The 10,583-nt window shown below is 38.6% G+C and overlaps 2 pseudogenes; one reads left to right on the top strand and one right to left on the bottom strand.

Moving 5' to 3' along the window:
• Positions 1-5,778: 5,778 nt before the first annotated feature.
• Positions 5,779-6,965, bottom strand: LOC119512701 (annotated as a pseudogene).
• A 2,020-nt stretch (positions 6,966-8,985) lies between these two features.
• LOC119512120 lies at positions 8,986-10,105 on the top strand (annotated as a pseudogene).
• Positions 10,106-10,583: the final 478 nt, after the last annotated feature.

Here is a 10,583-nt window from a genome sequence, read left to right as displayed (position 1 = left end):
CATTCAATCATAATTCTTGTATTATTACTCTGCAATTTTCTTACCTTTATCACTCCTGTATATATCAACTTCATTCTCAACCTGCTTTTCCTGTGGCTGTGAGATGATTGGCAGAACTAATTAAGACTACATGTTTTTTTTTTTCACATTCACTGTGAGAAGCTTCACGTCTCACAAGTTCTTCCATGAACCAGGAGCCTGAATTTTGCTCTGATCTGTCCAACCTGAACTAATTATTTTGGTAAGGTGAATCCCATGTGCTGATTGACACAGGCTGGGATTATTGCCCATTCCTGAACAATGATAAGGATATAACCCGGTGGTAGAGTTAATCTACCTAAATTGCACGACTGCTATACAATGGGAAGTGATTGATTCTGCATGGGAAAAATTGAGTATGGTTAGGAGGGGGGAAGAAAAGGAATGGAAACTGGGTAATTAGCCAGAAAATGTTCACTATCGCATTTTATATAGAATACTTACTCAATTTGAGCTCACAATAAAAGAGATAAACTAAATAGAATTTTTGCTTTGACACAGCAATGCCATTTCTAGGACTTTATCCCATAGAAATACTTAGAAAAATATACAAAGATATAAAAATACTTACTGTATAATTATCTAGATTGCCATTCTAAGGCCTTCATTTAAAATTCTACATTAACTGACTCCGCTTATACTTCTATAACATTGTAGCTTCAAAAATCAAGTTGAACAGGTCCAGTAACAATTTATATTATTATACCTACTACTATTTCAAAACTATGAACTCATTCACAATGACTTTCACTAAAGTAACAAATCCTCTGTAAGCTGAAGACTCTCAAGCTGGTGACTCATAGCTTTGTTTTTATTTTAGTTTTTGAGCCAATGTCTTCTAGCCAACAGATTTTACGTAAAAATTCACAATTCTAGATTCTCCTCAAAAATTAGACAAAATGGGTAACATTAGGCCCCACTTTCCAGAAAGGCAAAAATCAACTGGAGCTAAGTCAAAGCTGTCCATTTAATTGGGGGATGCTACTCTTCAGTTTTTTATGATCTCCATCATTCACATCAATATATGCATTTTGTGAATGCTGCACCCACACTTGGCACTCATATATATCATATGCCTCACCATTATTGCTATTTGAGCTTTTCGGCCACTGCATTAAACTGTAAAATCAATCTTCCTTATTGTAATTCTGCCACCTTCCTCACTGCCTAGCACATCATCTGTACTTAATACATATTGTTGAAAAAATGAATGAATAATAATATGTGCCACAATGTGGCCCCAATTCAGCAAAATTATTAGTTGTTCACAATTGTTTATACTTGATAACATAACCAGAAGATAATGATCTCCTAATTGTTACTCTGCTCCTTTCATACTTCACATGCAACAATGTCTTTCCTTTTTTAATTCTTAAAAAACAATGGCTTTTAATTTGTTTCTCTAGTTTTTGTTTTCTGCCTTTTTTTAAATCAATCTTCTCCCTTGACTATAAGTGTGCCATGTTATTTTATTTATTTTTTAATTGAAAAGAGGTCCTTAATATTTGTCATTGGTCCTGTAATGTTTAGTCTTGTGTGTCAACTTGGCTAGGTTGTAGTAGTGGGTTATTTAATCATATACTAACCTAGATGATGCCATGAAGTTATGTTGTAGTTGTGGTTAACATCAAGGGTCAATTGACTTTAAGGAGATTCCCTTGATAATGTGGATGGGCTCATGTAATTAGTTGAAAGCCTTTAGAGCAAAAACAGAGTTCCTGGAGAAGAGGAAATTTTGCCTCAATACTGCAGCATCAAGCCAGTCTGCCCTACAAATTTCAGATTTGCCAGCCCCCATAATGGTGTGAGCCAATTATATAAATAATTTCTACCCCCTCACCCCCATATTATAATTGTTTTTCTGGAGAACTCTGAGTAATGTTAGGTCCCCACTTAAAATAATCTAGCATATCTCAAGCTGAATTTGACAAATTCCTTAGAAGGCAAGTAGAATGGATATATATACACATACACACACACATACACACACACACATAAATATGCATATTATATATGCATATATATATATATATATATAATTGGTGGTAGGCACTTTGGTAAATAAATTAATAGGTTAAAGTGATAAAGTGACTGAATGTCCTGGATTAGTTAGCACAGTACTCAATTCCTTTTTGTTCTGGTGAGACTGGCCCAGATTCCACTCAAGATTAAGTGTTCTGGAAGTTCTTACCATCTAAAAACTAGGAGACTGTCACACTGCAGGCTAAATGGCTAAGAAAGTTGGGCTCTGCAGTCCATGGAGATTATAAGATTAGTGTGATGTCAAGGCGCTATTTTTCTTGAGACATATTTAGGAAATTGTTAATTCAGAAAATTGTTCTGAAACTGGGATATAATTCCAAGGAACAGAAGATCTGGTTTAAGAGTATTGAAAACTGAGACCCCAATAGATTATGAAATATGGAATGGCAGTGCAAGTATATAGAGACAAAGAGAAATAATATTTATTGGGACTTGTTATGTTGCAGGTACTATGCTAGAGGATTAAGGTGCAGTATTTCATTTTGTAATTTACTTCTTATTCTACCTATTTAACAGAGGAGTTGACAAGTAAAGGATCTTGCTCCATATCATACAAGTAATATGTGACAGAATCAGGATACTAACCCCAATCTTGCTGACTCTCAATCCCACATTTTTACCATAGGAAAGAAGGGCAGATGCACAGAAAAACACAGGCAATATTAAGCACACTGGATAGCAGAGACTCAGCAATTGGGAGACCAAAGGCCAAAAACCCATCTTCCGGATGCCCAGAAATCAAAGATCACTCCTGGTCCAGGGGTTAACACTATATTTATTTAATAATTAATAAAATATAAACAGACCATGTAAATATTTTTTTCCTTGAAAGACTGATTTTAGAGCAAGTAACAGTCTCTTAGAGCCTCAGCTTCCTTAGTTTTAAATATGGAGATAATGCTTACCTCAAATAGCGTCGATTGAATCAGACAGTGACAGTTAATCTGTTTAGCCCAGAACATGGGTTTAGTAAATGTTAGCTAGTAGTAGTTGACCTCATCGCCATTGTTGTTATGGTCTCCTTAAACTTAAATATGTTAATTTACCCTGTGATTGGACCTAAGAAGGTTTTTATGATTCAGCAAAATAGTTGATACCTACTTTATTAGATGAGGAATGCTTAAGCTCCAAATCTGAACTTGAGGTATGTTCTGGTTTGCTAATGCTGCCAGAATGCAAAACACCAGAAATGGATTGGCCTTTATAAAAGGGGGTTTATTTGGTTACACAGTTACAGTCTTAAGGCCATAAAGTGTCCAAGGTAATGCATCGACATTCGGGTACTGTACCAGTTTGTATATATTATGTCCCCCAAAAAAAGCCATATTCTTTGATGCAATCTTCTAGGGGCAGACATATTAGTGGGGATTAAGTTGGAACATTTGGATTAGGTTGTTTCTGTGGAAATGCACCCCACCCAGCTGTGGGTGATAACTCTGATTGGATAGTTTCCATGGAGGTGTGACCCCGCCCATTCAGCATGGGTCTTGATTAGTTTTACTAGAGCACTATGTAAGCTCAGAGAGAAGGAGCAAGCTTGCTGCAGCCAAGAGGGACACTTTGAAGAATGCACAGAGGCTGAGAGAGTAGATGCAGATGAGAGACAGTTTGAAGACAGCCGTTGAAAACAGACTCTTGCTCCAGAGAAGCTAAGAGAGGGCAAACACCCCAAGAGCAACTAAGAGTGACATTTTTGAGGAACCGCAGCCTAGAGAGGAACATCCTGGGAGAAAGCCATTCTGAAACCAGAACTTTGGAGCAGACTCCAGCCACGTGCCTTCTCAGCTAACAGAGGTTTTCCGGACGCCATTGGCTGTCCTCCAGTGAAGGTACCCAATTGTTGATGCATTACCTTGAACACTTTATGGCCTTAAGACTGTAACTGTGTAACCAAATAAACCCCCTTTATAAAAGCCAATCCATTTCTAGTGTTTTGCATCCCAGCAGCATTAGCAAACTACAACAGGTATCTTTACTAGAGGATGGCCAATGGTGTCCGGAAAACCTCTGTTAGCTGGGAAGGCACGTGGCTGGTGTTTGCTTGCTCCAGGTTGTGTTTCAAGGCATTCTCCAAAATGTCTGCATCAGCTTCCAATGGCCGTCTCCAAAATGTCTCTCATCTGCAGCTACTCCCTCAGCTCCTGTGCATTTTTCAGTGTCCCTCTTGGCTGTAGCAAGCTTGCTCCTTCTGTATGAGCTTATATAGTGCTCTAGTAAAACTAATCAAGGCCCATGCTGAATGGGTGGGGCCACACCTCCATGGAAACTATCCAATCAGAGTTATCACCCACAGTTGGGTGGGTCGCATCTCCATGGAAACACTCAAAGAATTACAATCTAAGCAACACTAATATGTCTGCCCACACAAGATTACATCAAAGATAATGGTGTTTTGGGGGACATAATACATTCAAACTGGCACAAGGTGTAAGGAAATTCTACACATAATCACTGTGATAGATTATTTGCAAAAATGACCTCAACTCCTCCTATCCTGATATATATAACATGCCCCACTGCAATGTGACTTTGCCATTTCTCCATTAAGATGTGGAGCTTAGTATCCTACCTTTTGCTTCAGAGTTGGCCTTTTGACTTTCTTTGACAATAGACTGCAGCAGAAATAACATGAAATTTTTGAGTCTAGGCCTCAAAAGGCCTTGCTGATTCCATTCATGTTTTCTTGGAAGCCTGACACTATTTAAAGAAATCTGGTCTATCCTGCTAGAGACACATGTGCTAGCCAATAGCAATCATCAACCTCCAGACATGTAAGTGAGGCCCTCTAGTCCCAGTCAAGCCATCAGATGACTGCATCCACGTTAATGACCCCAGGCAAGACCAAAAGAAGAACTACCAAGCTGAAACCAGCCCAAATTTCTAACTCGGAGAATTGCTAGCAAAAAAAATTCTTTTATTTTAAGATGTTATGTTTTTTTTCGTTTGTTTGCTTTGTTTTGTTTTTTCAGACTGCAGCAAATATTTTATTACAAATAATTAAATCTCTCCATAACGACTCAAACAGTATCAGACACCATCTCATATCTCTAACACAGAGCAGAGTAGGCATTCAATACTAGAATTGAGAAGTGTTAAGTTTCAAGCTTCTGATCATACCACGTGATGACCGGGCAAAGCTTACATGTCATTTTCCCACATTTTCCAACTGTGTGTCTCACACATCTCACTGGTCTCAGTGGAGACAAAAGTTTGTTTTTCATATTGTAAATGCAGGAAGTTGAAAGAGAGAAAATCCAGTGAAAACACATTGATCTCAATTCAACTCTTAGTTTAAAAACAATCAATCTTAAACTTATTGTTTTGAGGGAAAGGACGGAGAGGAAGGCATGGGACTAAGAGTCAAAACCATGACATGGCATGTTGTACCTCTGGAAACTACTTGTAATATGATATTTTAAATAAAGTGTTGTGTGTTTTTTTTGGCACTATAAACATGTGCTGTTTAATATTACCCAAATTTAATTTAAAACTTTTTTTTTGCAAACAAAACAAAATTTAAAGCCTGTAAGGCAAACATCTCCTTAAAGAAAAAAGTCATTTATTATAAAACTGTGAGAATACCCAAGCAAGACCCCACTAAAATTCATCAGCATGAACTTGAGAGCTTTTGTCCACTGTTCCTCAAAGTTAAACTGGGTTTTGATGGAATAGGAGCCGCCACTGCCTCCTGTGTCTTCAGTCTTGCCTTTCTCCACATCCATCCTGTAAGGAAGACAAAAATGTGTTTCACCTTTCTCAACTTCTTCCTAGAACTGCTGCACACAGTCCAGGAAAGCCACCAATGCATGATCAAACTTGCTGTCCCAGAAAAACTGCAGCCCCCCAGAACAGTATAATGACAGCTCCTTGGATTTGTCTGTCAGAGACTACAGATAGGAATGGTTTCCATGAGGAACAAGTCAAGACGTCTGAAATTTCAGACGCATCTTATTGGTCAGGGCATGAAGCAGCAACACTGTCTGGCCCCAAGCAGCATTAATCTCATTCCACTCCACAGGAACACTGGGCAGGTGACACAGTCTGAAGTTATTGATTGTGCCAAATTGTCCACTGTGCCAAATGTGGAAGTTTGTATTAAAGAGTTGATTTTCTTAAGCTTGTACAGTTGCATCTGGGCATAACTCATCTGGTTTTCTACACTCTTCAGCTTGTCATCCAGCTCCAGCTGTTGTCGTTTAAATTCACTGTATTCCCTCTGATACCGAGCTTCCTCCTGATCCAGTCTCTCAGCCTCAGCCTGGACCTTCTCAAGATTTTCTGCCAGTATTTTGTGGTTCTTTTCTACATCTTCCAACTCTTGTATCAGCGTCTCCTCCTCTAGGACCAGCTCCTTAAGCTCATTCTGCAGCTGTTCACTATCATCCTCATTCCTTTGCTCTAAGATCTCCAAACAGTATTTTCAGTGACGTTGAGCTGGGTGTCCAGCTGATCTAAAAGAGTATCTGTGCATTCCTCACACAGTGGGTGATCCACATCTGTCTGGCCCGACATGATGTCAAAAAGGTCCCCAGTGACCTTTAGTCTTCGGCTGAAGTTCTCCATGGTGCCGCTATCTGATGCCTCCCCAATCAGAGTGAAGCTGTTGGCACTTTCTGTAGACATCATCCTGGCTGGGGGGATGAATCTGCGAGAGACACCATCCTGGTGAGTTTCAATAAATGGCTCTTCTCCTGAGTTAGCCTCTTCTTCCTGGGTCTCTCCTGGCTTTGCCTGGGCAGTGCCAAGTAGTGGAGCTGTGAGCTCCTGGATGGTGACACGGGCCAGGATCTTGAAGCTCATGTCCAGTTTCAGGAGCTGGCTGCAGCGCTGGCATACAAAGCTCACCTGCATGTGGTGCTGCTGGACGTCTTAGACCCCTCCATCCCTTGAGGCCCAGAGCCTACCACCCAGGTTTGGTCTATCACGGGGGAACCATGGCCTCTCCGCCAGAGTGAGGCCTCCAGAACTGCCATCTCCCTGTTTTCAGCTACTTCCTGGTCTGCCAGGGCAAGACATTACATTTTGGAGTCGTTTAATATACAGCAACAGATTTTTTTTTTAATTCAATTTTATTGAAATATATACACATATACCATACAATCATCCATGGTATACAATCAGCTGTTCACAGTACCATCATATAGTTGTGCATTCATCAGCCCAATCAATTTTTGGACATTTTTTTTACTCCAAAAAGAATAAAAATAAAAAAATAAAAGTAAAAAAGAACACCCAAGCATTCCATCTCCCCCACCCCATCCCATCCTATTTTTCATTTAGGTTTTATCCCCATTGGATAAAGGGAGTGTGAGCCACAAGGTTTTCACAATCACAGTCACACCATGTAAGCTACATAGTTATGCAGTGGTCTTCAAGAATCAAGGCTATTGGGTTGCAGTTTGACAGTTTCAGGTATTTCAGTCTAGCTATTCCAATACACTAAAAACTAAAGAGGGATATCTATATAGCCTATAAGAATGCCATCCAGAGTGACCTCTAGACTCCATTTGAAATCTCTTAGCCACTGAAACTAGATTTTGTTTCATTTCTCTTCCCCTTTTGCGTCAAGTTTTTCTCAATTCCACGATGCCAGGTCCAGTCTCATCCCCAGGAGTCATGCAACAGATATTTAATACATTCAATGTATTTTAATTGTTTTTCAGATTATTTTTATGTATTAAGTGACTACCATAAACAAAACACCAGGCTGTGATGCAGAAAGTGAGCCAAAGATGTATAAAGTGTGGCCACTGCCCTCAGTAAGTTTACCTCTAAATGAGGAAGTGATAAAATATTCAAAGAACTACCAGTCAAGTCAATATATTATAAGAGCCACAGGGTAAGGCAACCATCTTTTGATAAGAATTTAAAAATTGGATAACTTCTACTGGAGGTGATAAAGAGAAGGATTCATTAGGAAGGTAACATCAGAGCTAAACCTTGAAGGATTTGGACAGTGGAGGCAGGAGGAGAGACAATTCAAAGTGAAAGGAAAATAACCAGAGAATAACTGTGGTCCTGAAAAAGGGCAAAGAATGCTCAGAAATTTGACAGCAGTCCATTTTAGTTGAATTATAGTGTATGTGTAGAGGAGATATGGGAGAACCTTTCTTCATTGAACTAATATCAAGCACCAATTAGGTTCCAAGCACTGCCTATTACTCTGTTATTATGTAACAGATACAGAAACTGAGTCATAGATGTGTAAGCTGAATCACAAGTCCAAGGTTATAGGAAGTGGTGGAGCAGGTATTCGAATGCAACCATTTTGACTCCAGAGCCACTTATCCACCCTACTATTCTAGCATGTCTTGGCCAAGTTAAAAAGTTAGTTACTAAAGAAAAGAAAAAGCAAATAAAAATATGCATCAATAACTGACTGGTAAAATAAAATAAGCTGTGGTAATTTATATAATGGAATACTACACACCAGTGAAAATATACTACAGCTTTACACATCAACAGGACGGAATCTCAAACACTTCAATGTTGTGCCTTTTCTGCATCAATTGAGAAGATTATGAGTTTGTTTGTTTTTTCCTTTCATTCCATTAATATCATTTATGACATGAATTTATTTTCTTATGTTGAACCACCCTTGAATTTCTGTGATATATCCCACTTGATCATGATATATAACTCTTTTAATGTGCTGTTGGATTTCTTTTGCTATTATTTTGCTGAGGATTTTTGCATCTGTATTTATAAGGGATGTTGATCAATGATTGTTTCTTCTGATATCTTTATCTGGCTTTGGTTTTAAAGTGATGATGGCCTCACAGAATGAGTTAGCAAGTGTTCCTTCTTCTACAACTCAACAATGAAAACAATCCAATTTAAAAATGGGCAGACAGCAACAGTAGTGACCAGGCATGGAGAAAGCCAAGGCAGCGGCAGTGAGATATGCATTTGGGATCCCTTAGATTCAGCAACGTGATTCTTCCCACCTTAGATTTGTCTCCATCTGCTCCTGCTGTTGCAGTTCAGACCTCAAATGCTTCAGTTCATCAGGCAGCATCCCCACCTTCAAGATGTCCAGCGCATGAAGGGAGAATGAGAAGCTGTCCACTGAGTGCAAAACCCTGAGACTCAACCTGGGGGACGATGAAAGCGTATTCTGTGCCTGCCCACCAGGAACATGCGTACAAGTATGTGGAGTGTCCTGTTAAAGCCACAGCATCTAAGAATAAGGAAACCTAAACCACTCCGAGAGCAGACTCTGAGAAAAAGTGGGTTTATCCTTCAGATCAGACATTTTGAAAGGCAATGTTAAAGAAAGGGTGGATGTGAAAAGAGGAGGTTATTAGTCAGAAAGATATGTATAATATTATTAGAATTCAGAATCAGAATAACAAGGAGGTCTGGAGATTTTTTTTTATTATTAATTTTTTTATTAAATTCAGTTTTATTGAAATACATTCACACACCATACAATCATCCATGATATACAATCCACTGTCCACAGTATGATAACATAGTTATGCGTTCATCACCACAATCTATGAACATTTTCCTTACATCAGAAAGAACCAGAACAAGAATAAAAAATAAAAGTGAAAAAAGAACACCCAAATCATCCCCCCATCCCACCCCATTTGTCCTTTAGTTTTTATCCCCATTCCTCCACTCATCCATACACTAGATAAAGGGGGTGTGATCCACAAGGTCTTCACAATCACACTGTCACCCCTTGTAATCTACATTATTATATAATTGTCTTCAGGAAGGACTGGAGATTTTTAAGAGGGAGGCTATTCATGCTGCAGAATGTCCTTGTGCTCCATTATTGATCCAGTTCAGAGGTAAATCTAGAGTATTCACCAAGGGCAAGAATGCATTCCTGGATAGGGTATGAATTACCTTTTGACAGACACAATTGGATTGTCAACAGTTGTGGAACAGAAGTTAGATACGTCATTGATTACTATGATGGTGGTAAAGTGAAGGACTGTAAGTTCAATATCTTTGATGTCCTGTGTTCAAATCTCTTTCAGCAGTATGGAACAGAATGAAGGTTGCTTGATGGCACCGGACTAATAACCACTGTTTTATTTGAGATAGAAAAATATATACAATTTTTTTTTCTGAGAGATATTAAACTATTTTCCTCAAACTGAATTGCATTCATGATGCAATGGGAACTTCAAGTTGGTAATCACACTTATTTACTTCACATAGGGAAGTTTCTATACACTGTTCTCTTTTGACCACATTTTACCTTGCAGGGTATAGCAGATTATGTTGTTTTCTTCCCACTTAGCTTAAATAGCAGTCCCTTAGTTTTTCCTTCTAACTGCATTGGTGCCCATGTATTTAATTTAGAAAAGTCTGAATAGCATCTAAAAATAAAAAATGAACTTTGTTTTAAAATGTAAAGAAAGCTCCATTTTTATTCTTACTTATTTCTCATGAATACTTGATATGGAAAAACTGAAAACCACTTTGATGCTCAGGAGCTCTTATCCAGTAAAATATTTTAAACTAAAATTGTTCATTACAAA

This window comes from Choloepus didactylus, chromosome 17 (assembly GCF_015220235.1).
Source record: "Choloepus didactylus isolate mChoDid1 chromosome 17, mChoDid1.pri, whole genome shotgun sequence".
NCBI classification, from domain to species: domain Eukaryota; kingdom Metazoa; phylum Chordata; class Mammalia; order Pilosa; family Megalonychidae; genus Choloepus; species Choloepus didactylus.
Note: the sequence above shows the minus strand (reverse complement) of the source record. Positions and strands in the feature narration are given on the sequence as shown.